The sequence below is a fragment of the Propithecus coquereli genome, unplaced genomic scaffold (genome assembly GCF_000956105.1).
Source record: "Propithecus coquereli isolate 6110/MARCELLA unplaced genomic scaffold, Pcoq_1.0 Scaffold113, whole genome shotgun sequence".
NCBI lineage: Eukaryota > Metazoa > Chordata > Mammalia > Primates > Indriidae > Propithecus > Propithecus coquereli.
Window position 1 is genome coordinate 4,990,641 of NW_012135303.1, and position 23,210 is coordinate 5,013,850.

The 23,210-nt window shown below is 39.5% G+C and overlaps 1 protein-coding gene across 5 annotated transcripts in view; it reads right to left on the minus strand.

The window, feature by feature from the left end:
* Positions 1-23,210, minus strand: part of SPATS2L (spermatogenesis associated, serine-rich 2-like) — a 167,209-nt gene that overhangs the window by 102,337 nt on the left and 41,662 nt on the right. Inside the window, exon 1 of one of the 5 annotated variants that reach the window (XM_012655430.1) lies at positions 354-459. The exons of 3 other annotated variants lie outside the window; for them this stretch is intronic. The gene's annotated coding sequence lies outside the window, so the exon portion shown is untranslated. Of the gene's footprint in view, positions 1-99; positions 460-23,210 lie in introns of those variants that run through there. One more of the 5 variants, XM_012655413.1, reaches the window with a different exon arrangement.

Genomic DNA, 23,210 nt, shown 5'->3' on the forward strand with positions numbered 1-23,210 from the left:
AGCTCAGGCAGTGCCTCGGCTTCCAGCAGCCCCCTTCTCCTTTTCCCCACCCATTGCTGTTCTTCCTAAGGCTTCCCAACAAATGCAGCCTCGACTCACTTTTTAAGGTTTCCTGGTATTCCAAATCAGGGCTCTCTGTGCACAGTCGGGAGCTACCGGCTTTCTCAGTGGGCAGATAAGCTCTGTTCTTCAACTGTCCACCCTTACCAACTTGCTTTTACTGCGACCAGTAAGTCATCTCAACAGTGACGCAGGCGGAGCCAGAAACCCGGAGTAGTGGCAGGATCTTGGGTGTGGCTGAGTCATCAGCAGTGGGCAGGTGGCCTTGGCCCCCTGAGGCACAGAGTCCTCACCTTCTGAGAAATTGCTTGTTCCCTTTTTGTAAAAACTGCCCAGTGTTCTTGCCTTCAGTCCCCCGATAGCGAATGCCCCATTCTACATTCTTATCCCGGGAAGGCACAGCTGTAAGACTGAACTTGCAACCTTTACACTGACTGCCCCTGGGCTGGGACACAGTACAGGCTGGGATCACAGTCATCGGTTCCAAAGGTCAGTCTCTGGGTATGATCGTCTGCTGAGGGCTTCTAATCTTCCGGGTGATGTCAGAACAGGCAGATTAATCAATTAGCAAACACTCCTAGCACTGCACCCTGAAGCCATCTCCCTGTTCTAAAACTACTTCCTGGTTCTAGACCTGACTTGAAGCTTGTGTTAGCTAATTTTGCACTAAATGAAACAATGTACAAATCATGTTCAGGGCTATAAGTTTTACTGGGGGTCATGCTCTCGTCCAAAGGAATGAAATTCTAGCTGTTGTGTTAGTTGGGTCTTTACCAGCGAAAAGCCAGTGTGAGGCGCATGAGTGGCACAGCATCTGGGGCAGAGCAGAGAGGGGTTTCTACCCTGCCGGGCCTGCTCTACCCACACACCAGTTAGTCTTTCACATGTTCTGTTTGCTGGTTTGATTTGCAGAAAACAAGCGCATACATTCCACGCGTTCTGAAAGGCTCTATTTCTCTTTAGGATCAGGTCGCGCTCAGTCCCCGCCATTAGAGCCCATTGAGCTGACCACACGCAGGAAGTCGGCCTAGAAAGCTGCTCGGCCCTGTGGCAGAGGCATCTATAGCAAGGTGCCTCCGTCACCAACCACAGTATCTTGGGACCTTAAATAATCACAAAGACGAAACACTGCCTATTTTCTGCTATATGGAGTCTTCCTTATGTTCTTATGATAGACATTAAGTAATTACAGTTTAGCAAGACTGAATCCCAGCTCTACCTCTTACTAGCTTTGGGATTTGAGCAAGTTACCTGCTCTCTCTCTGTCTCTGTTTCCTCGTTAGTATAATGGGGATAATCATAGTAACTACCTGGTAGGGTGATAAGGAGAATGAAATGAGTTCATATTTATAAAGTGATTACAACAGTGCCGGGCACACAGCAAGTGCTATAAAAGGTTATAAATAGATTCCCCTATAGCCAATGTGGTGGCTTTCCCACTGTCCTCATTTTACAGGTAAGAATCTAAGGCTTTCGAGGTTATGGTCATGCATTGAACCAGTCATGGAGCTGGGCCTTGGAACCTGACCTTCTGACCACAAAGTGCCCTCACGGGGCTACACCCTTTCCTCCCCACCCCCGCTGACGCTGCCACCTGATGGGAGAGCTAGGGTGACTCCAGAAGGAGGGGATGGTGGCCCAAGGCTAGGGCCTGACTGCAACTTTGCTAAGGGCATATGAACTCTCAGGGCTCTGTCTGTGTCCACGGGGTCATTTGTTTTCCATGCCCTTAAAATTGCAGCACTTACAGAAGCAAAGCCACTTCTATGATACCTCTTCCCTGCAGAGTGGATGGGAAACCCACATGAGGTCACGGTTTCCTGCCTTGTGGCTATCAAATGTGCTTAGTGTTTTCATGACAAAATTCACAGCTAAAGTACTTGTCTTAAGAGGACAGTAAACAGTTATATCATAAAAAGAGCAAAGTTCAAATAAAGTCTTAGAGATAATTAGGGAACAATCTAAAAATCACTAAACCTCCTTCCACACATTTTGACTTTCAGGTAATTGTACCAAGTCGGATAAAAGAGAGAATTAATACGATTTTAATGCCCTTTAGTTTATTCTTGTGCAGTGATGGATAATAAAAACTCATTTTGATCACTTTATGATATGCTCAAAATTCTAGAGGTCATATTTACTATCTTAGTAAATTTTCTTTCAATTTCTAACTGGAATAAAAAATAGAAATTTGTCACCTGAAATATGCTATAATGGGAAAATTAATAAATACTTTTAAAGTACCTCAATTATACAAGACTTTAATAGATTTAATAAATTACAAAAAGAATTCCTTCCTTTTAAAAAGCCTGTTTCTGATAAATTCCACTGTGTCTGTCTCTTTTCCAAAGTCCCAAGTACAATGCCTTTGACAAGCTGAGCGTTCAATAAAGACATGTGGGAAAAGAGGAATAAATGTCCTCTCATTTAATCTTCCTATCTTGGTTGCAATGAGTTCATAATCACTTATTCCCCAGTTTTTAACCACTAGTACAAAGTTAACACTTTAAATGCCACCCTTACAATGAGCATCATCAAACACTGTTCTAGCCATGTCACTGCACACACCCTCCAGCCCGTTCCCCACTCTCCTCCCCACCATCTCCAGCCTGCGATGTCTTTTACCATTATCAGAGTCAAGGTCTAATCACGAGCACCAAAGCCCTCCACACTTTCCTTATTGGACCCCATGTATCTCAGCTCTCTAACCAGGTACCTTCCCTAACATCTTCTACTTATTTTATTTCTTCTTACTGCAGAGCCTTCTACTCAGGCTAACCAAGTCACTAGACTAGTCCTCTGGTTCGTCTCCATCAAAGCCTACACTAATGTCCAAAAAAGAAAGACTGAAATTTATTTTTTCTATGGAGTACGAGAAAACAAAAAATAATTCATTTTCACCCAATACTAAACACACTCAACCACTAACCTCACCAATACATACCACGTAACTTTAGCACAGGTATGGACTTTCATTGCTGTTGGCACCCATATACACTCCACGAGACCTTCATGAACCTTGCGGCCTGCGCTGTCCGCCCGTTAGCTCACGGCAGATGAGGCCTGAGAGCAGACACACATGCTCTCTACTTCCCACTGAGTTCCGGCCTGCCCCATGGCTCATCTCACATTGGGGGAAGTTCAGAAAATACCAGATACTTAGGATGGCCTATAAGCCTTAGCAATACATACTTTAATCTCTTCCAAATCATTTTTCTAAAGATTGAATGAATCAAAACTGGTTTTTGTACAGTAGCTCGAATATTGTACAGGCCTCTCAACTAAACACAATACCATATATTATTTCCCTTTGGAAGACTTCTTTATTCATCTAATCTACCTTACAGCAATTTTGAGGTGTAAATGTATGAGGTTTTGATCACCTGTTTGATGAAACAGGTCCATCTCTCACAGCCTTTATTCCATTTATATCCATTCTTGGCAGATTAACAGAGACAAGCAATCAGGGTTGGCTGTTTTTTTTTTTTTTTTTTTACTAATGTTTCCAATTTCATTATCCAACTATGGCACATGTCCTTTGAATGTGCTCACCGTGGGCCAGACGCTGCGTGTGGTAGAGGGCATCCATGTGTATGTGCCTATGAGAACTAAGACTCAATGCCTATTCTTGGGGGGTGTATGTTGTGGGGAATGGGGTGTCAGAACCAAGAGAAATAAGAATGTAACCAAATATTAAACAAATCATTCTCAAATGACTACCACCGTGTGCTCAAAGTGGGGTTTCTGGAAGAGTGAGATGGCTTTAGTTTAGGGGAGTTTATTCAGAAAGGGCTTCAGAGAGGAGGGACTCTTTTGCACTGCTTTGATGCAGTACTTTCAATGATGGGAAAGGCATTTCAGGTAAGAGGAAGAGCAAAGGTAAAACCTCTCTGGCAGAAAAACAAGTGAGTCATGTGTGAAGCCTGAGAGAAAACCCACTTGCTTAGTGCACAGAAGCCAATTAATAAATATTTACTGGGGGTCCACTATGCATCTCTGCTAGATGCAATATGTTTAGTTAATTATAACGCAGTATAATTTTAAGATTGGCTCCTGCAGGGAGATAAGATTAGCAGGCAGTAAGCAATTAGATGACATCAGAAGGCAGCATTCAAGAAGGTGTTATATGGTGTGGTTTCAATTACACACTTGTCCTGCTCATAATGCAGCAAGAGGTAACACCCTTGTTTCATTTCTCTCTTAGCAAATTGGAGAGTTCCTTCTCATCCCACCTTACCCCAATCTCCCTCCCATCCCATTGTCATTTTTCATTACACAGTTCTGAATCTATTATTCTTGAAATGCTGAATAGAAAATGGGATCTTTTTAAAAAAAATAATTTCTATTTGATGCAACTTGACTTTTTGTTCTTTTAGCTTTGCAAAAACATATGCTTTAATCTGAAAAATATTAAAGGGCTCCAAAACAAATAAAAGCTATATAGCTGAGTTACACTTAGCTCTAAGAAAGCAACTCATAAATTATATTTAAGATTTCATTTGGTTTTATTTTTACCTGGTTTTACATCCTGGAAGATGACCAACAGCTAATATTATGTAATTTACCAAACTCAATCTTACGAAAGAGATAACCAGACACTGAAAGACATTAGTTTGTTTTACTAAATGCTTCTCTTAAAAACATGAGGAAGTATAAGAGAGGGAAAATGTCTTAGAAAATTAATCTATATTTGTGTCTGTTTCTGAATGGCTACCCGCCAGACTTAACTCGGTTGCATTTTTCATTTCAGGCTTTCAAACAACACATGACTAGACAGAATGAGACCACTCTAGATGTCCCATGGAGAACATGGGGTAGGGACTGAGGAAAGACTACACAGACTACAGAACAGTCACAGTGTTAGTTGGTTTTTGAAGGATCTGAAAATCATGCTGCACAATGGTTAAAAATTGATTTAGCTATGACAAAGCCTTCTCCTTCTTCAAACCTCTGAATAATCGGCCTCTTGCTTTACAAAGACTTCTCATGTCTGAGAGCTCTGCCATGCCTTTAGCAATAGCTACCATTTACTGACCACATTCATTCATTCATCCATTCATCCATTCAGAAGCCATTTAGCAAACACTGAGCACCTGTGTCAGGCACTGTCCTAGGTGCTAGGGATACAACCGTGAACAAATCAAACAAAACCCCCCTCGGGCACCACACAGGATGATTATCTGTTTCTCACTATTTCACTGAGTACTCACAATGCTCCTGCAAGGCAGGTATTATTATCTCCATGTTATAGATGAGGAAACTAAGGCTTATATGTTAAGGATAAGGTCCCAGAGCCTGTCAAGAGCAAGGCTGGGACTGGGACCTCTCAAACTGACTCCCAAGCTGGTGCTCATTCCATTAGCCTGGTGCCACTGTTTTGGTTTCATGCAAATAAAGGCAATATGTACTATGAAAATTACCTAGCAGGTTCATTCCAGTCGAGACATCTTAGTATTCATAAGAGCTAGAATCATAAATGTAAAGCTGGCTTGGAAAAAAAAAGCCAAAAGAAGAAGGAAAATTATCAATGGGAAGAACAGTATTTTCTCAGTGCCTTAAATTTTGTTCCATACTTCTTAGTGATGACAAATCACCATGGGATACCCTTTCCCAGAGCATTTTCCATGTTCTTCCTCACCCTTTCTTTCCTTAACGTGCTATCTCCTTATGTTCCCTTCCCTTTCTGTTGTATCTGGTGTCTTTAAAGGGCAGGAGAAGCTGTCTTGAGAGGTAGTGAGTCTCCCATCACAGAACTTGTTCAAATAGAGGCTGGATGGCCACTTAACAGGGATGCTGGAGAGGGGATTCACTTCCAGTTCAGGAAGATGGGGGACCTCTGCCTTGTAACTCCAGAATTCCAAAAGTGGAGACAATGTCGTTTCTGTAGTCTCTCCTCAGTCTTTACCCTAAGTTTCCCATGAGCCATCTAGAGTGGTCTCATTCTGTCTTAGTCATGTGTTGTCTGAAAGCTTGAAACAAAAACTGAAACCAGGTCAAGGCCAGCGGATACGCCCAAGGCAGACTTCCAGAAGCCAGTGATTTCCTTTGGGCTTTCTGTGCCTGGGAGTCTGAGATGGTCATGGAAAGTGCCTGCCTTGCTGTAGGTAGGGCCAGAAATGCCTCAGATGTATGGCTCTGTTAGAAAACAATGTGTGACTTACCATGTGAAGCAAAATCTACAGAAGCTGTCGCCAGGAAGGCATAAACACCTTCTGTCTAACAGATTTTGTGTTTGATTTGGTTCGTAACTCAATCCAACAACTCCCATAGAAAGCGTTTCCTGGTCCTAACTTATCCACAGTCCTGTAAGTTGGTACAGCTTCAACACTGAAGCTGCACCAACATCTAGTAAATTTTTACTCTTCTGGAATCCTGGGGTTACAAGTCACCAAGAGGTCCCCCTTCTTCCTGAACTATTAATATAAGTGACTCCCCTACCAACATCCTCATTAAGTGGCCATCTAGCCTCTGCTGAAACAAATTCCACGATGGGAATTCCGTGCCTTTTAAGAGAGCTGCTTCTGCACAGGACTACTTGTGAGTAAATCCTTCGCTGAAATTGAGTCAGCTGCCTTCCTGTAACTTCCCGTGAATGTGCTTGTTCTGCCTTCAGACATTCCTTCAGTCTGACCACAGTTCCAGAACTCTCAGATTCATCTTAAGTACACTTTCTCTGTTCTAGTACAGAATTATTCATAGAATGGAAGGATGTTAGAGTTGGAAAGGACTTTATAAATCCCTAAATTAGTTTGTGGATAAGACATTTTGTCTTGTCAAACCTTGAGAACTTTATTTTTGAGAGTGTACTCATTCCTGATGTGTCTTCTCACTCTGAGATATAGATATACATAGTTTCATTCTATGGCTTTATTCTTTTTTAAATGCAGCCTAAGACTGCATTTTGTTGATAATCACATCACACTATACATTGGTCATAATGAGCTGACAGCCAATTAAAACCCCCAAGACTTGCTCATATGATCCATCGCTGAGTCCCATTTCCCTAATCTTTACTTTTGCAGTTGATTTTTCTTTTTTAAACTCAAGTGCATGAGTTTATATTTGGCTCAAATAAATGTTGTCTTATTAATTCAGCAGATATTTCAAGTCCATTAGGGTTCTTTTGGGTACCAAATCTGTAACTTTCCACTCTAGTTGTCCATTTCACTTTGGTCATTCACAAATTAAAGGATATCATTTATGTCACTTGTGCCATTAAGTAGACAGTCTGGGCTTGAATCTCAGCTCTGCCACTAGGGATTATGTGACCTTGAGGTAATTAAATTCTCTGTGCTGCAATTTACTCATTTATAAAGTAGGGATGAAGGAGTACCAACCTCATAGGACTGTTGTGAAGATTAAATAAACTAATACATATAGAATAGAACAGTGTTTGATGCATACAAATTCAATAAATGTCATTTATTTCTACCATTTTCATCAAACTCATCATCATTCATGTCATTGATAAAGAGAGATCTAGAATAGAACAGAAGTAAGTGTCAATATAGGTCACCCTCTGCAATCACATTGGCCCATTCTTTAGCACTCTTTGGGTTTGGTTACGCAAACCTAGTTGCAAATCCATTTAACTATTCTGTTATTCAGTTTTTAGTTCTCCATTATATCCACGGTGAAATCCTGAGATACTGTGAAAACTGCCATGAGGAAATTCATATCCCCCATATCTACCACATTTCTTCATTTTGCATTCCATTTATTCTGTTGAATAGGAAAATCACTTAGTTCTGCTTGACTTCTTGGCGCCTAATGATTTTCATTTCCTTTCCTGAATATTCTGTTTTCAGAATAAATTCTAGAATTTTGCTGGAATTTTATGTTTTCTCTTTTTGTCAATCTCCAGCCTTAGGGCTTTCTCCATTCTCCGAAATTCTCCCAAGTGAGACAGTCACAGGTGTGTGAGGCCTGCAGATGCATTCTGGGCCAGGAGACCCCAATCCAGGCCGAGGGACTCAGGATACAGCATTATGCTGCTGGGGCCTCCCTCCTTCTCATTCACATTTTGTGCTACCCTTGCCAGGTGGGGACTCAGTATCCTTGATTAAAAGGCAAGAGTAAGAGGAGATGAATAGTCCTTTGTTTTCTCATCTTTCTTGTTCTTTTCTTTACAAAAGTAAAACAAATTTCTATAATAAAAAATAAGATAAAATAGTATTCCAGTCTTGACAGAAATTATAACTATATCAATATGAAAAAATGGATAAAACTCACTTGACATCACAAGGGTTTCAGTTTTCCATATCTGGCTTATTTTGTCGCCTTTATTTTCTATAGAATTGTTCCTTGCCAGTTTTATTAAGTCTCTTTTGTTGCTTTTATAATTTTTACATACTTCGGCTTACCCAGGACTCTAGGCTTCCTGATACTATCCAATGGGATTATCTCTCCCTCCTTGGTATTTGTTCTTGGTTTTTGCCTCTCCTTGCATTCTTTTTTAAATGGTCTTTTATATCTTGTGTTAATTTGAGCATGCCCTTTGCAGCCATCTCTCTTTCTTGTTTTTTAGAACTATCAAACTTCTAATTCTAATTATTCAAACAATCATGGAGTGTTAGACTAGGAGTGTGTGTGCACATGCCTGCACATGTGTGTGTGAGAGAATGTGTGTGTTATCTCATAATTTAGAAAAATATTCATGATTATATTATCAGAATTTCATTACTGATTCTTTAATTTTATATATATAGTATATATGATATATAAAATATATATACATATCATCATATATATAAAATATATTTTGTGCTATCCTTACCAGGTGGGAAATATATAAAATATATTTTATATATCATATATATAAAATATACATATATATTTTTATATATAAAATTTATTGTGTATCAGCTATGTGCCAGATACTGTTGTATTTGCTGGAGACACAAAAGTAAACATGATAGACGCAGCCTGCACTCTTGAACCTTAAAGCTTCACAATAAATACAGATGAGAACAAAGGCAATTATGGTGCAGTACAATACTGGCTTTGTGAAGGTGGTTCGAGGAGCTTTCAGAGTATATAGAAAGGGCCCTAATATGAACTTAGGAGTTGGGTTTCTCATCTCTTTCGTTATCTTCTCTTTCAGAGTATCAGGCTATAGAATCATATCTTCTACTTTTCTGAAATATTTGGAATTTCCCTCCTAAAGTCTGTAATACACGTCTGCTATATCCGTCATCTGCTCCTTGGTTATCACAAAAGCTAAAATAACATGGTCACAATCTTCCATATGTCTGGTACATAGCAGACACTCAGTACATATTTATTAAATAAATGGATAAAGGTTTCTTCTACTTTTATCTAGCAGATGCCCAAATAGCTTAAGTCTCTCCTCATTCCTACTTACTACCTCTGTGTCATTTCTGTACACTCTATCAGAAGTAAATTACACCAATGCTTAATATGGCTAGTGGGCTAGTTCATTTATTCACCCAAACTGTTTATTGAGTGTCTACTATGTGCAAGGAACTGTTCTCAGCACAGCATTCTTTTCTTCTTCTGTTTAATTTCCCCAAGTGTGTGTCCTCTCTTGGATTTTTGGATTCTCATACCTCTGCCTCCCCTAGAAGTTCTGGATTCCTGCTCCCTGGGAACAACCCACTGCACCATTTCAGTGAAAAAGCTCATTTTCCTTCTGTTCCTGCACTGTTACAAAACCTGCCATTTTTTAACCTTTTTTTTAGGGCAGATTAGTTAAAACCAGGTTTCTCAACTTTTTGATAATAAAATGTTTCTTATTTTCTTATGTTATTTTAAATATCAAGTTAAGTATAGTAATTTAAAAATCAGGACTATGAGACAAAATACTATATTGTTTATAAACTACATCCCTTACCACCCACCAATTAAGAATCCTAAATCTGAATATGGAAATAAATAACATTTTTTAAGAATATATCCAAATTTATAATATTATCCAGTTGATCATCAACATGACCAGTAACTTTTAGGATTTGAACTTTCATTTACTTATCCATAAACCCCACATGTAGCATAAAAATTTGAATTTACATTCAATACTAGGACATGTAAATATGGGCATTACTTTTTTAATTTCTTTAATCTACTTTTTACAAAGTCATTTAAGTCATCTATAATCAAATGCATCTATAACCAAAACAAACCACTACAATTTATTTTCAATACAAAATAAAGATAAACTCTTATTATCTTGAAAGGTATAGATTTTCATTAAGGTTTTTGTACCAAGAATTTGAATCATCAAATAATTTTCATTGACTGTGATCAGAGCTCAGAATGACTTGTCTGCAGAGAAACAACAAATACATTTGTCGTTGCTGTTTTCTGGTGTGTTGCTGAAAGACTATGTTCTGTCCACACACGAGGTCATGGCCACCTGACCTGCAAGTGGGCTTTGCTGCATCAGCAGGTCAGAGATCATCATGGATTGCTAAATAAGCAATAAGGCATGAAAGTAATGGAAAGAAAGAAAGGGGGGGACCCCAACTTAATGCTAATTAGCCCATAAGCTAATAGGCTAAACACGGTTTTCGCCCAAAGATAAAATAAATTCTGCACTGGGCTAGAAAATGTTTCATTAAATACAGACTAAATGTTATTTGCAGTGAGTTTACTTAGAATGCTGATGTTTTATCCTGTCAGGAATATCTTTTCAATAACATGAAGACTTTGCAGTAAGGTTCAGAGGTAATTTTTGAAAAATGTTAATCTATTTTTGAGTCTTCAATTAGAGATGATCGCCAGAAAATGTTGAGCAAATTTTAGGAAAAATTAATTGTACCTATAGAAACTGTTATTAAATTACTACTTCCGTGTAATAAACTACATATTAATGAAATATCTTAATGTGTTTAATTTACCAGCAAGGAGTACCTGAAACATGGTAAGATTTTGATTCCTATGGTAATAAGCTTTAGGAATGTAGAAGGCAGCAAACTCCAAAATGCATGAGCATCGAATACAACCTTGTAGTGTCACATGGGTCCTCCTACCACGGAGTTAAATGAGCAGCCATCATGTGTGAGCTATTGTAATTATTTACAATTGATATTTCACACTTTTACTGCTGGCATGTTAGTAGTTTGCTTTTTCCTTTTATTTTCCTATCAGATATTTCACACAGTTAATATATGGTATAATGCTGATTAGCAACTCAAGTCCATGAATAATCAGCAATGTTTGTAAATTGTTTTTTCTTATTTGATAGTGCTGTTCTCATATAATAGTTTATTTAATCATCTTCACCTGAAATTCTTAGTACAACAAAAGATTTCATTAAACTCCCTCTAGGTAAAAACAGATGAATATAAGAACAAAAAAAGTAGACATAAACAGAATTTATTATTCTCTAAGCCTCAAAAGTCTCCTTTTGAATGTACCAATCAGTCCAAATGAAGAGGGTATCCTGTAGTGAACAAACTCTAAGGGTCAAGGACAGAAATATCAACACAAAAACAGGTATGACTCTGTTGATCGTTAATGCATGTAAGTGGATGGAGTAAAATAATTAATCCACACCCAAGAAATTGGCAATGCTCCCAACGTATCACTTGCAAAAATCGTTATTGATTTTTGATTCCTAGACAGCAAATGAGTTGCACTAGAATCCCAGTATGTTCATGTTTGAAAAGAACTTCCTATCACCTTAATGCAATTTCTTTTTTTATAAATGAGGAAACTAAGTCCCTAAGTCTATAAGGAACTTGTTAAAACTAACACAATTAGAAAGTGGCGGGACAAGGACTTGAACACAGGTCTTCCATTCTTTACTCATTCATTCAAGGAAATTTTGTGGAGCATCTCCTGTGTACACGGACTTGTGCCAAGTACTAGCTAGAAGAACAGTGAATGAAATAGGGGCCCTGGTCTCAAGGAATTTTGATTCTGAAGAGGGTTACCAGACAAGTGAACAGAAAACAATTCACCATAAGCTATTATAGGGGAAGTACAAAGTTCTGTTAGGGCACTTTGAGTTGGGGGTGGGGTGGGGGCAAACAACAAAGATTAGGAGGGTCAAGGAAAGCTTCCAGGTGGATGTTAGGTCTAAGCTGGGCCCTGAGGTAGCCAGGCAAATGCGGTTTGGTGAAGAGGGAAGAAAGGGGGAGGAACATGATCTTCAGAAAGAAACACCCTAAGAATAAAGACATAACGTTTCTGGTTAATCCATTATCCATATTAAAACTTTGTTAGCCCGAGTATATCACTGTAGAGTCTTATCTCTGAGTTCACAGAGAGACTCCAGTGTATGGACTTTGAAGATCAAAAACCAGGCTTTGAATCATGGCCTCAACTGAGAGATCCTGCAGAGTCACCCAGCCAGCGGCAGCCCCAGACAGTGGTCGCGTTGCCATCCCAACCAAACCAGTATTGCTGCCTCCCTCCGTGAGCTTCGGGTTCTTTGGCTGTAAATGGGAGTAATAACATCTCTTGATCTATTTCACAGTGATGCTGTGAGGATACTCCCCCTTCCTCGGTAGGAAATGGAAGTAATAATATCTATTTCATAGTGACGTTGTGAGGATTAAAAGATAATATAAGTAAATCCACGCAGCGTTAGCACTATGTAGCTATAGGAATACACTATGCACTATAGGTGCAGGTATAGCACTGTGTGAGTGTAGGAATGCAATTCTGTTGGTGTCTTTTCCTGTGATAATGCAAAAGCTGTTCTCTGTGAATCTAACTGACTCAACAAAGATAAATACCTGCGACATTCATGTCATTTATACCAGGCTCTACCCAACTGACTTACTTGACCTGAAGCAAGTCAATGAATGCTAGAGTGTGAAGATTCTCCTTTTCAGGGAGACTTTCTTGATTATTAAAAAACCAAACCAAACCAAACCAAAACACAGAAAACAATACAGTGAGTCCATTCTTCCCAGCCCAGTCAGGCCTGAATGGAATGCCTCGCTCTGGAACTGCGGCCCGCCTGGGACTTCTCCCTGACTTGGGTGCCTGGCGCTGGCCCTTCTCTCCTCTCCACTGGGAACTCCCTCCCCCACCTCTCTGCAGACGCGGCCGCCAAGCCTTCAGACCCTTCTCCAGTCAGGGCAGAAGCCAGGGAAGAGAAGACAAGGAGAATTGCTTTGAGGAAGGACCTATGAATTGATGGTACACAGGAGGCAGTAGAAGAAACTCCCCATAACTTGGCAACAAGTGAAATAAAAACATTTCCTGAGAGCTGAAATATAAAATCAATGCATGATGAATCTGAGGAGAGACTTCAAATTCCCCTTAAAGCGGCAGGGCCAGTATAATCTTGACTATTGCCGTTGACATAATCAAAGACAGAAACCTATCCGCAACCTAAACATGGGCTGCTCAGAGCGCAAGTCTTGCTCATCTGAACGTTGGCAAGACCACGGTATACCATTGTGTTCCCCATACTAAGTACTTCTCACAAACTATTTTATTTAGTGCTTACAACAAACGCGTGATCATGCCATTCTCCTCATTGAACAGGAGAGGAAACCAAGTATTCGTTTTCCAGTGCTGCAATAAATCAGCACAAATTTGGTGGCTTAAACAACACAAATTTATTATCTTACAGTTCTATAAATCAGAAGTCCAACACAGATCCTTTCAGAAAGCTCTCAAGAAGGATCTGTCTCCTTGCCTTTTCCGGATGCCAGAGGCCACCCACATTCCTTTGCTCTTGTCCTCCTTCCTCCACCTCCAAAGCCAGCAGCGTCCCATCCCTCCGACCATTCTTCCATAGCATCTCCCTCTGACTGACTGACTTCAGCCGCATATCTAATTTTTTTACTTCCCAGAGACCAACTTTTCACCCCCTTGGGGATAATATCACCCCTGTTGCGAAGGCATGATTTATTCAAACGGAATAATAATACTGAAGTGAGCACTTATTGTTTATCGTCTACCAAAAGTTCCCCAATTTTCCTTCCTCTGCTGTGTGCCAGCCATGCAGTTTGGGTAAGACTGATCCAAGGCTTAAGCTTTGGCCACAGAAATTGCTGTAGGGAAGGTACATAGTAAGCACTCAGCAAATGAGCATTTTCAGTATTATATTATTTCTACAACAGACAGTAGAAATGTTAACATTTGTATATCAAACAAATGACTAGCTATGAAACGTATTTTAAATGTAATTTTTAACATCCCCTGTACACTTAAATTAATCCAATACTTAGGTAGAGCTATATATTTATTTTTTGTTCCTGGTTAAAATAATGGATGTCCTTGATCTAATTCCGCCATGGTTTTTATTGCTTTTCTCAATAACAAAAGCCAGGAACAAAATCGGATTTTGCTCCTAGCAGTTTAAATAGATAAAAATCAGTGTGACTGTCAAAATCCAGGCTGGTCTTGTCGGGTTGAGATGAAAACCAGGGTTACAGTTGAAAAAGATGAATGTGGACACTAACAGGGAAAAGCGCTTGGCTAATCAAGTAAACAAATGTTCCAGATAGAGTATGGACAATTAGCAAAATGTCTTCTTATGATTATTTTCCTAGAGCAGACATTCATAAACTAATGCAGATTTTACAATGGAGTAGTACTACAATTTTTTAAAAAACTTAAAACTTTTGCTCACTAGCATTTAAAAAGTTTAATTTTTATTATTACAGGCCTCATATATACATTACTGCCCCTTTCAGAGAAGTGTAGTGACAGCTTAGACTAATAGGACTATCTGGACCGAGGGACAATAGATGGCAAGGCTTCTGTGGCCTAAAATCACAGTGACCATGCAAGGCTGGGATCTCGGTTTTATACTGAACCTATTTAGTCTGAAAACTTTACCTAGAAAATGTACGTTAATTCAATTGTACTATAGCAAAAGATATTCTTCGGAGTTAAGCTTAAACTTCTTTTCCAGTAGGAGAAAAAGTGTATCTTATCAGTGTACCAGAGGTCTGAGATCTACAAAGTGACAACACCAAGCTTCAATCGCAAAGCAAGATTTTCTCCTTCTTTATATCTTTAGGTATTTTCTACTATGCTTACTAGTTCCCGGGCTGAACTCAGGGTCAAAATGTGCTTCTCAAGCTGGCTCTACAAAGACAGAGGCAGGGCAAACCGTTGCCCCCAATATCCATTCTTTCCTTCTACCTGGGCACACGATCACCCAGCTAAAGACCATAGTTTCTAGCCTCCCTTGCAATTTGGCAGATTCGTGTAGCTGAGCTCTGGCCAAAGGAAGTGATATGCACAACTTCTGGCTTGTACCTCTAAAAGGAAGAGGTGTGCTTTCTATTTCCTTTTGCCCAACTCTTGCCAGCTGAAGTATAACAAGAACTTGATATGGAAGCCATTAAGTGAGGATGGCAAGGGCAACAGGATAGGAAGACTGGACCCCATTACTGGGAGGACATCAGGACAAGACAGGAGGACTGGTCTCCATCACTGTGGAGCTCCCCCATCAGCCTGTATGCTTACATGGTAACTTTAGAAAGTTATAAAAAACTTCTACATTTTTAAGCCACTGTTCTTTGCATTTTATCACAGCAGTCAAATTGGTAACATAACTACTATTTAATCCAAAAATTTCCTGCACTGACCTCCCTGAAACTTCTAACGTTCACATCTTTGGATTAAGAAGATTTCAATGTCCTAACCCCCTGAAGAAATCAGAATGGACAGGTAAAGAACTGACTTTGAATTAACATTATGGTTTTTCTTTTAAGGTGTATATTTGGTATGAACACATAGAACCATATAGAAACCATCAAACAGTCCTTTTATTTAGTTTCCACAATTAAAGTGGGATGTGGAAAACTGGAGAGGATGCAGAGAGAGGATACATTATAGGAGTCTAATGACATAGGACTGGCTTATTCAGTCATAAATCTAGAAGTCCACTTAACATCACTCTAACAGACAAAAGGATGGTGATGAACTGCCCCTTCCACAATGGAATGGAAACCATTTTATGTTGTGGCAAGAAAGCCTTGATAATTTGGAGAAAAATGTTCTCTGAGCCTATGGTTAAGTCATTTTAGTCATTGAAGGAGGTTTTGAAATCTCTTTCTCTATAGATATTTAAAAATTGGATAGATTTTAATTTTCCAGAATGTCATGTTAGAGTTCTGCCCTAGAAGAGCAGACCAGAAGGAGTGAGGATGGAGGAGATAAACTCAACACGGTCCCTCATCCAGGGACCAGGGCTTCCTGGCACTAGATGTGCTTCCAATGCCTCCTCCTCCCCTCCTCCTCCTCCTCTCTTCTTCCCTCCCCTAACATTCCCCTCCTCCTCTGCCTTCTTCTCTTCTTTCTCCTCCTCCTCCTCCTTCTCTCTCTCTCTCTCTCTCAAGACACTAAATAAGTCTGTGCTTACAAGCAATAAGATGCAACAAACTTTGTTTCTCATGACCACATGCCTTGACCTATGTCTTCCATTCTATAATATGCTACAGACTGAAAAATCTGATGGTAGGAAGAGTGTGTGTGTGTGTGCGTATATGTGTATGAGATGGGGAATAGGGGGATGGAACTAAAAAAGGAATTTCACAATGTATCCAGTTGCGATTAACAGCTATGCCATTTTTAAAAAAAACACACACACACACACACACACACACACACACACACACACACACACACACACACACACACACACAGCCCTATTCTGCTCTATCATAGCATCGGGAAATCAGATGATGAAATCTGGGGAGGGGCCACATAATGGCATCAACCCCCAGGGCTCAGTACAGATACATCTTAAAATATACAATCTACTCATCCCTCAATGAGTGTTAGGTGTTTTGGTAGTTCTTTTGGTAAAAGTGAAAAGAGTGCCCTTTTTTAGGGAGATACATTTGAAACAACGGAGAAGCTTATGAGGAGGTGATAAAAAGCCAAAACAACAGTGGCTTATTTATTAGGAGGAAATCCCATATTACGAGGACACTGCTGATCACCTGCCACCTGCCTCTCCTTCGCCAAGGAGTGGCTCATCTCAAAGGTGCATTTGAAAGAATCAGCAGAACACACTCCACACTGTTAGGGTCCTTCTGCCTGCCTGCAAAGAGGGTGCCCTTCCCACCTGTTCTTGGCCATGTAGTAAACTTCGGGTGCAGGCTCTGGTTGGGGAGGAAAGAGGTAGAAAAGAATGTAATCTCCCACTTTGCCTGCGACTGGGTCTGCTTAATGCAAGGCAAAGTATCAGCAAACCATCCCAGCCCTGATCTAAAGCCACATATTCCAGTGAGTTTTCTCAGAAATAAAGCTGACATTGCAATCTCCTCTTGCCTGACTTTTGTATGTCTCAACACTGCCTGGAACACTATAGGAGATTAGTAAGTAATTTTTTAATGAGAGAATGAATGGACTTGGGTGGGCCCATTTGCTGACCTCCTAAAACCTCAATGAAAATATTCTGAATTTGAGGCTTTATATATTTTCTGATCCTTCACTCCATAAGTTATAATTGTTGCACATGGACTATGTATTTACATATACATGCTACTTATTTGCAAATGTTAAACACACACTTCTATATTCATGTTATATATTTTATAAAAATACTCTAAAATAGAAATTTGAAAAGATACGAAAATATGTCAATATAAGTTCCAATATCTTCCTGCACCTCATAGATTATTTTGAGCTCTTCACTTTGGAGCCCACTGGTCAAGATGTTAAGTACTGTGGAAGTTCAGACGACAAGGATCTGGGGTCTGTAGTAGTACAGACTCAGCAGTACAGGAGGGGCCCTGGTTCACAGCCTTGCACTCCTCACTACACACTGTAAGGTGACTTTCAATGTAATGGCAGATGCTTGGTATGTATGTGTTGAATTGAACTGGAAGGAGGTGAGGACTGAGCCAACAGTTGCTGAATGGGTAGAATTTGCAGAGCTAGAAGGGAAAAGGGAGGAGCGTGCCAAGTACTTCTCTTGGAATACCGTATTCCAAGAACAAGCTTATCATAGATTGGGATAGAAGTTGGCTTTCATCACACTGACTTGAGCACCAACATATTGTAGAGTAGCAGGAAATCAAGTTGGTCATGGGAGAGAGAGAAGAAAGTGGCAGGTTACCCTGAACCATGAAATCCAGGTTTAGAAATCTGGATTTGATTTGTTGTAGAACAAAATTTGAAACCATTGAACATTTTTAAGACATAAAAATAATCATGATATCAATGTTTTATGAAGATTAGACTTGGGTTAGGATGCATATTGGATAGGAAAAATATCTGGATTTGGTTGGAGCAGCTCAGAAGGGTCTGGGACGAGACCATTCTGACTAGAGTGATGAAGGCGATAATAGAGAAGAAAGTGTGAAACTAAGTCAATTAGAAAGAATATGATCAAGTCTCAGTAACCAGTAAGATATGAAAAAAGAAAGAGAAGAAACCAGATATGCCTAGAGATGATCCCACCATCTCAAAAATGAACAGCCCTCATTGATTTCTTAAAGTTTCCCTCTATCCTGATTTGCTATGCTAAGTAACCTCCACGTGAGTTGATGTATCTTTACTCCATTTAAAAGCTTGGGGCTCACGCTACAACCTCAAAGAAAAATTATTAAACATGGAACATGGACTAAGTCTTCAAGTGCCCAAGATATTACTAAGTTTGCCAGAAGATGCAATTTAGAAATGGCACTTTGCCTTGAAAACAAAAAAGGAAACTTCACCTTTGTGTGTACGCAGTGAACAGCTGCTGGTTGTCTGCAAGTGAGTGAACAATCTGGTCAACCACAAGATAAAGACCAATAATAAGTTCATGTACCTTTTCAGCTAGATTTTTCCTATATGTGAACTCCACAGTATTATTAGGTATGGAGTTCAGCTCTGAGATAATTTAGCCAAATGAATGATAAATGAAATGGAATCGAGGAGTAGGTTGTAACAATGCTGGAAGAAAAAAACCTAAGCATTTTCATCAACCAGCTATAGTTCTGTGATCAAGTTTTGTGATGTGCCTGCATCTGTGCAGTTCACTTTTTGAAACCTGTGTGCTAGATCCCTCAATGACTTATTCTGAAAACAGTCTCCTAAGATGGTAAGAAATGACCAAAAATTATATAAAGCTCACTTTCCAAATAGAGTTCTGCAGAAAATACATCTGCCATCTGGCCTTCTGGCTAACTTCACTTCTTTCCTTTTAGGCAGATATTATTTTATCCAGACCATACAGTTTTTTCGTCTAGTTGGTTCATGAAAATTTCAGAACATGACTCTGTAGCAGAAATGTTTGGCAAGTGACAGAAGATTGGCTGCTTAACATCAGGGCAGTTTCCTTGTCTCAGTAGTTAAGCAAGTCTCTTCTAGGCTGTGTGTGCTTAGGTGCCTTCAGCTATGAAGTCAAACTGATTATCCTTGTCATCTCTCAAAGATAAAGTCTCCAATACACTTTGAGACAGGTACTGCTCCTGTACATATACTGATGCTCTAAAATTAACTACAAAGACTTCACAATCCAGAGCTATTTCACAGGTAACATTATGATGGTCTGCTTGAATGTAAATTGATCTAAACCAAGTCACTCCACTTGTCACTTCGTGTGGAATGGGAATAAAGTTTCCCTATTTTCATTAAATAAAACACAACCTGCACTTTAAAATTTAGCCAAGGTATATGAGAATATGGAAAAAGTAATTTTGGAGGGGGTGGCTTTTCAAATCCTGTTTAAACTAAGAAAAGAGTCACTTAACAACAACAAAAAAAATCACATCAGTTGTATAGTTGCTTTTTCCCCCTCCAGGTTTTTCAAAAGGCAGAAATCGATAGTCTTTGTAACTACCGACCTGTCTCCAAAGAAAGTGACGGGTTGGGCTGAAAGAGCCTCCAAACTTCTGCCTATGTTTGAAGGGGAAGAGCCTTTTCATGACACGGGTGTGGCTTTATTCCTCAGTGGCCTCACTGAGCCAGCAACGCTAAGGACCGCAGCAGAGCCCAAAGCATAATTCTATAGCTATTGCCAATGAAAGGACCATCAGGAATGCAGTAACCTATTTCAGACAGGCAGTTAGAAGGATAATCACATGTCCAAAACAAACTGGCCCCCAAATAAAGGTGAAATGACCAAAATTCAACATCTGTGAAGACTGTTGGATAATGATGCTTGAGTTCTCAAGAAAATATTCAGGTATAACTTTACACCATTTTAATCATAAACAAACGTCACCTAGATCCTAGACAATAATAATCCATTGCTATAGTTTGAATGTGTCCCCCAAAGTTCCTATGTTGGACACTTCATCTCCCCAGTGTGGCAGTGTTGGAAGGTGGGGCCTATGAGAGGTGATCAGATTATGAAGATTCTGCCCTCATAAATGGATTGATGTCATTATTGCTGGAGTGGGTTAGTTATCTTGAGAGGGGCTTTGTTATAAAAGTGAGTTCAGCCCCGCTTGCTCTCCTGCCCTTCTGCCTACCACCAGGGGATATAGCATGAAGGCTCTCACCAGATGCTGGCGCCGTACTTCCCAGCCTCCAGAACTATGAGCCAAATAAACTTCTATTGTTCATAAATTACCCAGTCTCAGGTATTCTGTTATAGTGACACAAAACGGACTAAGACATCCGTGATCCGTAAACCTTTATTAGTTATTTACCAAGCTGTCTTCAGATTTCCATTTCCTATTAAATTTAATTGATAACTAGTTTATCATTCATTTGCATAATTCCATTTCCTTCTTTACGTCTTATTCACAGTATGACATCATAGAGTCAGAGAATGGAAACCGTTTCTATATTTTGGGAGGGAATAAAGCAATGTTTGTGATAACCCATTTTTTCCCTCCTTCTAAGCTAAACACTTATAATTCTTAACACATGTTTTTTTCTTGGAACCATTTTTTACTTCTGGCTTTATGTAAAATGTGAGAATTTTCTATCTCAGAAAATGGCACTAGTTCATCTCTTATGATGTTCCCATTGTATGTTCATTGCCAGTGAGACATTCTGTTCGGAGCCATCATTATTATTACTATAAATAGACCTGTATAATGTGCTTTTATGCATATTAATCACTTTCAGTTTCAGAACTGTGTTATTTAGGCCTTGATCAGAAAGGTTATCACATGAATAATGAGCCTAGCTTTCTGGTATATAATTCCAATACACTTTGTAGATACAAATAATACCCACTTAGCAAGAATGGACTGACTTTCAATTCAAAGAAGTAATTCAAAACCACACATGTAAATATACTATTAGTGCTGGGCTTAGGCCTGTGAACAAGAATATAATTCATGAAATTTATTAATTATTTAATCAATAATTTCAGAGATACTTCTCAAGTTGTAAAATCTTACCATTCAGATTTTAAGTGTGTTTTACAGGCCCACACAGTAATCTCAATCTCTAAAGAACTGGAAATAAAGAAGCAATCGTCTTTATATCCTTATGAAATAAGACTCAGTCATCTAATTTTCACCTTCTAGGAATAAGGATCTTATAAAATAGCAGAATATTGAAGTCAGAGACAGTTTGAAATTCCTTGAACTCTATTGTCTGCTAATCATCTGTAAATGTGTTTGCTTCATTGTTTAAAAAGACAGAGATGTACGTGCACACACATACACATGCCTGCATCACATGCCCACATACACATGGAATATGGAACAAAAGGAGAGCTCAATTCAGAATTAAAATTTGTAACTTCTAGTCCTGCTTTCAGCAGCTCAAATATTTCAAGTTCTCTAAAACCTAGCTTTGCCATTTGTAAAGCAGCTGTGAAAATCAAACGTGTGTGGAAACCTTTTGTAAACAGTGAAAGATAAATCACTAAACACATTCGAGGTCAATATGCTTGTGAGTGTGGTCACCATAGCATGACCCAATTCATGTGAATGTATCAATGAATGGAGGCTGTTTTCCTTGCCTCTCTCACAGACATCCAGATTTTTAAAAAGGATATTTTTAAGTTGAAATGAGTCAACGTAAGTTCAGAAGAATCACACCACATTTGAGTAAATATTGGGGAGCCCACCGGGTCCTACCCAGGGGCTTTGTCTGGGGTCAGGCTCCCCAGTTGTGTCTATTTTGGACAGCTTCTTCTCCCACTTTAGAAACGACGGGTTTTCCAGAAGGACCCAGTTTTTCCACAGGCAGTCTCCATGGCAGTGCTGAAGTGGCTCTGGCACTGAGGAAGATGGGGTTGGGGGAGGGTAGAGCCAAGAAGGGAAATGAAAGGAGAGATGAAGAAATGGTGGCCTTTTATGTCCACTGGAAACTCGTTTGTCAAGTTCTTGTAAGTCAGGGATTGTACCTATATCCAACCATACTTTACTACAATTTAAAAAAAAGTCATTCATAGTTGACATTTCCTAAATGTCATGTTTAGCTACGAAACACAACCCTGGCAAGATGTCAAAGGTACTGCCTTTGTTGCTAAAATCTGGTTTGTTCGGTCACAACAAATAACTAACAAACTCATGGCTATTTTCTCATACATTGAAAAGTATTTTCTCATGTAGCCCAGAAAGCAGTTTAAAATACATCTGCGGCCAGTATTTTCTACAAACTATCCCCCAAAATGGAAAAAAAGGACAATAACAAGAATCTTTGGCAATAACAAGCCTCCTGCACTGGTGAGGGCTTCGGAGACATGAGAACACAGCTGGTAAGTGGGAAGACTGAACGTGATTCTTTACTAGGGCTAGATATGCTGCCTAGAACCTACGGCTCCACCTCCAGGATCACATGCGAAAGCTAGTCATCTCATGGTACAAGGTAAGGAACATCAACATCCTTTTCTGCTAAGAACAGAGAGCCTTTACTAAAATTCATGGTCTTGGCCAATGCATCATTTCCCCTTTGGGATAAATGACAGGGTCTGGGCTAATGACTCATATTGTTAATATTATGGACATAGGCAAATAATTATTCATGGTTAGCTAAGCTTAGGTTTGCTCCAACATGCTTTCCTGAAGTGACTCCTGTCAAAAACAAACTCACTTGGGAAATGTTTAACCTCACTAAGCCTGTACGGACATAAAGAGTATGTATTTCCAGTGGACGCTGCCATGCAAAATATAGATTGGACATCTTAACTGAAGGCTCACTATGATATTTGTGGAATGTCCTCTTTTCACTTAAAGAGAGGACCAAAGTTCTGCCAAGAAAATGTAAAAGCTGCAGTTTCCTACAATAGTGGTGTATATTTCTGTTTTAGACCATAGCGCAGTACTTGTAAAAGTCACTGCTTCAATGAGAGTTGATTATGTTTATTT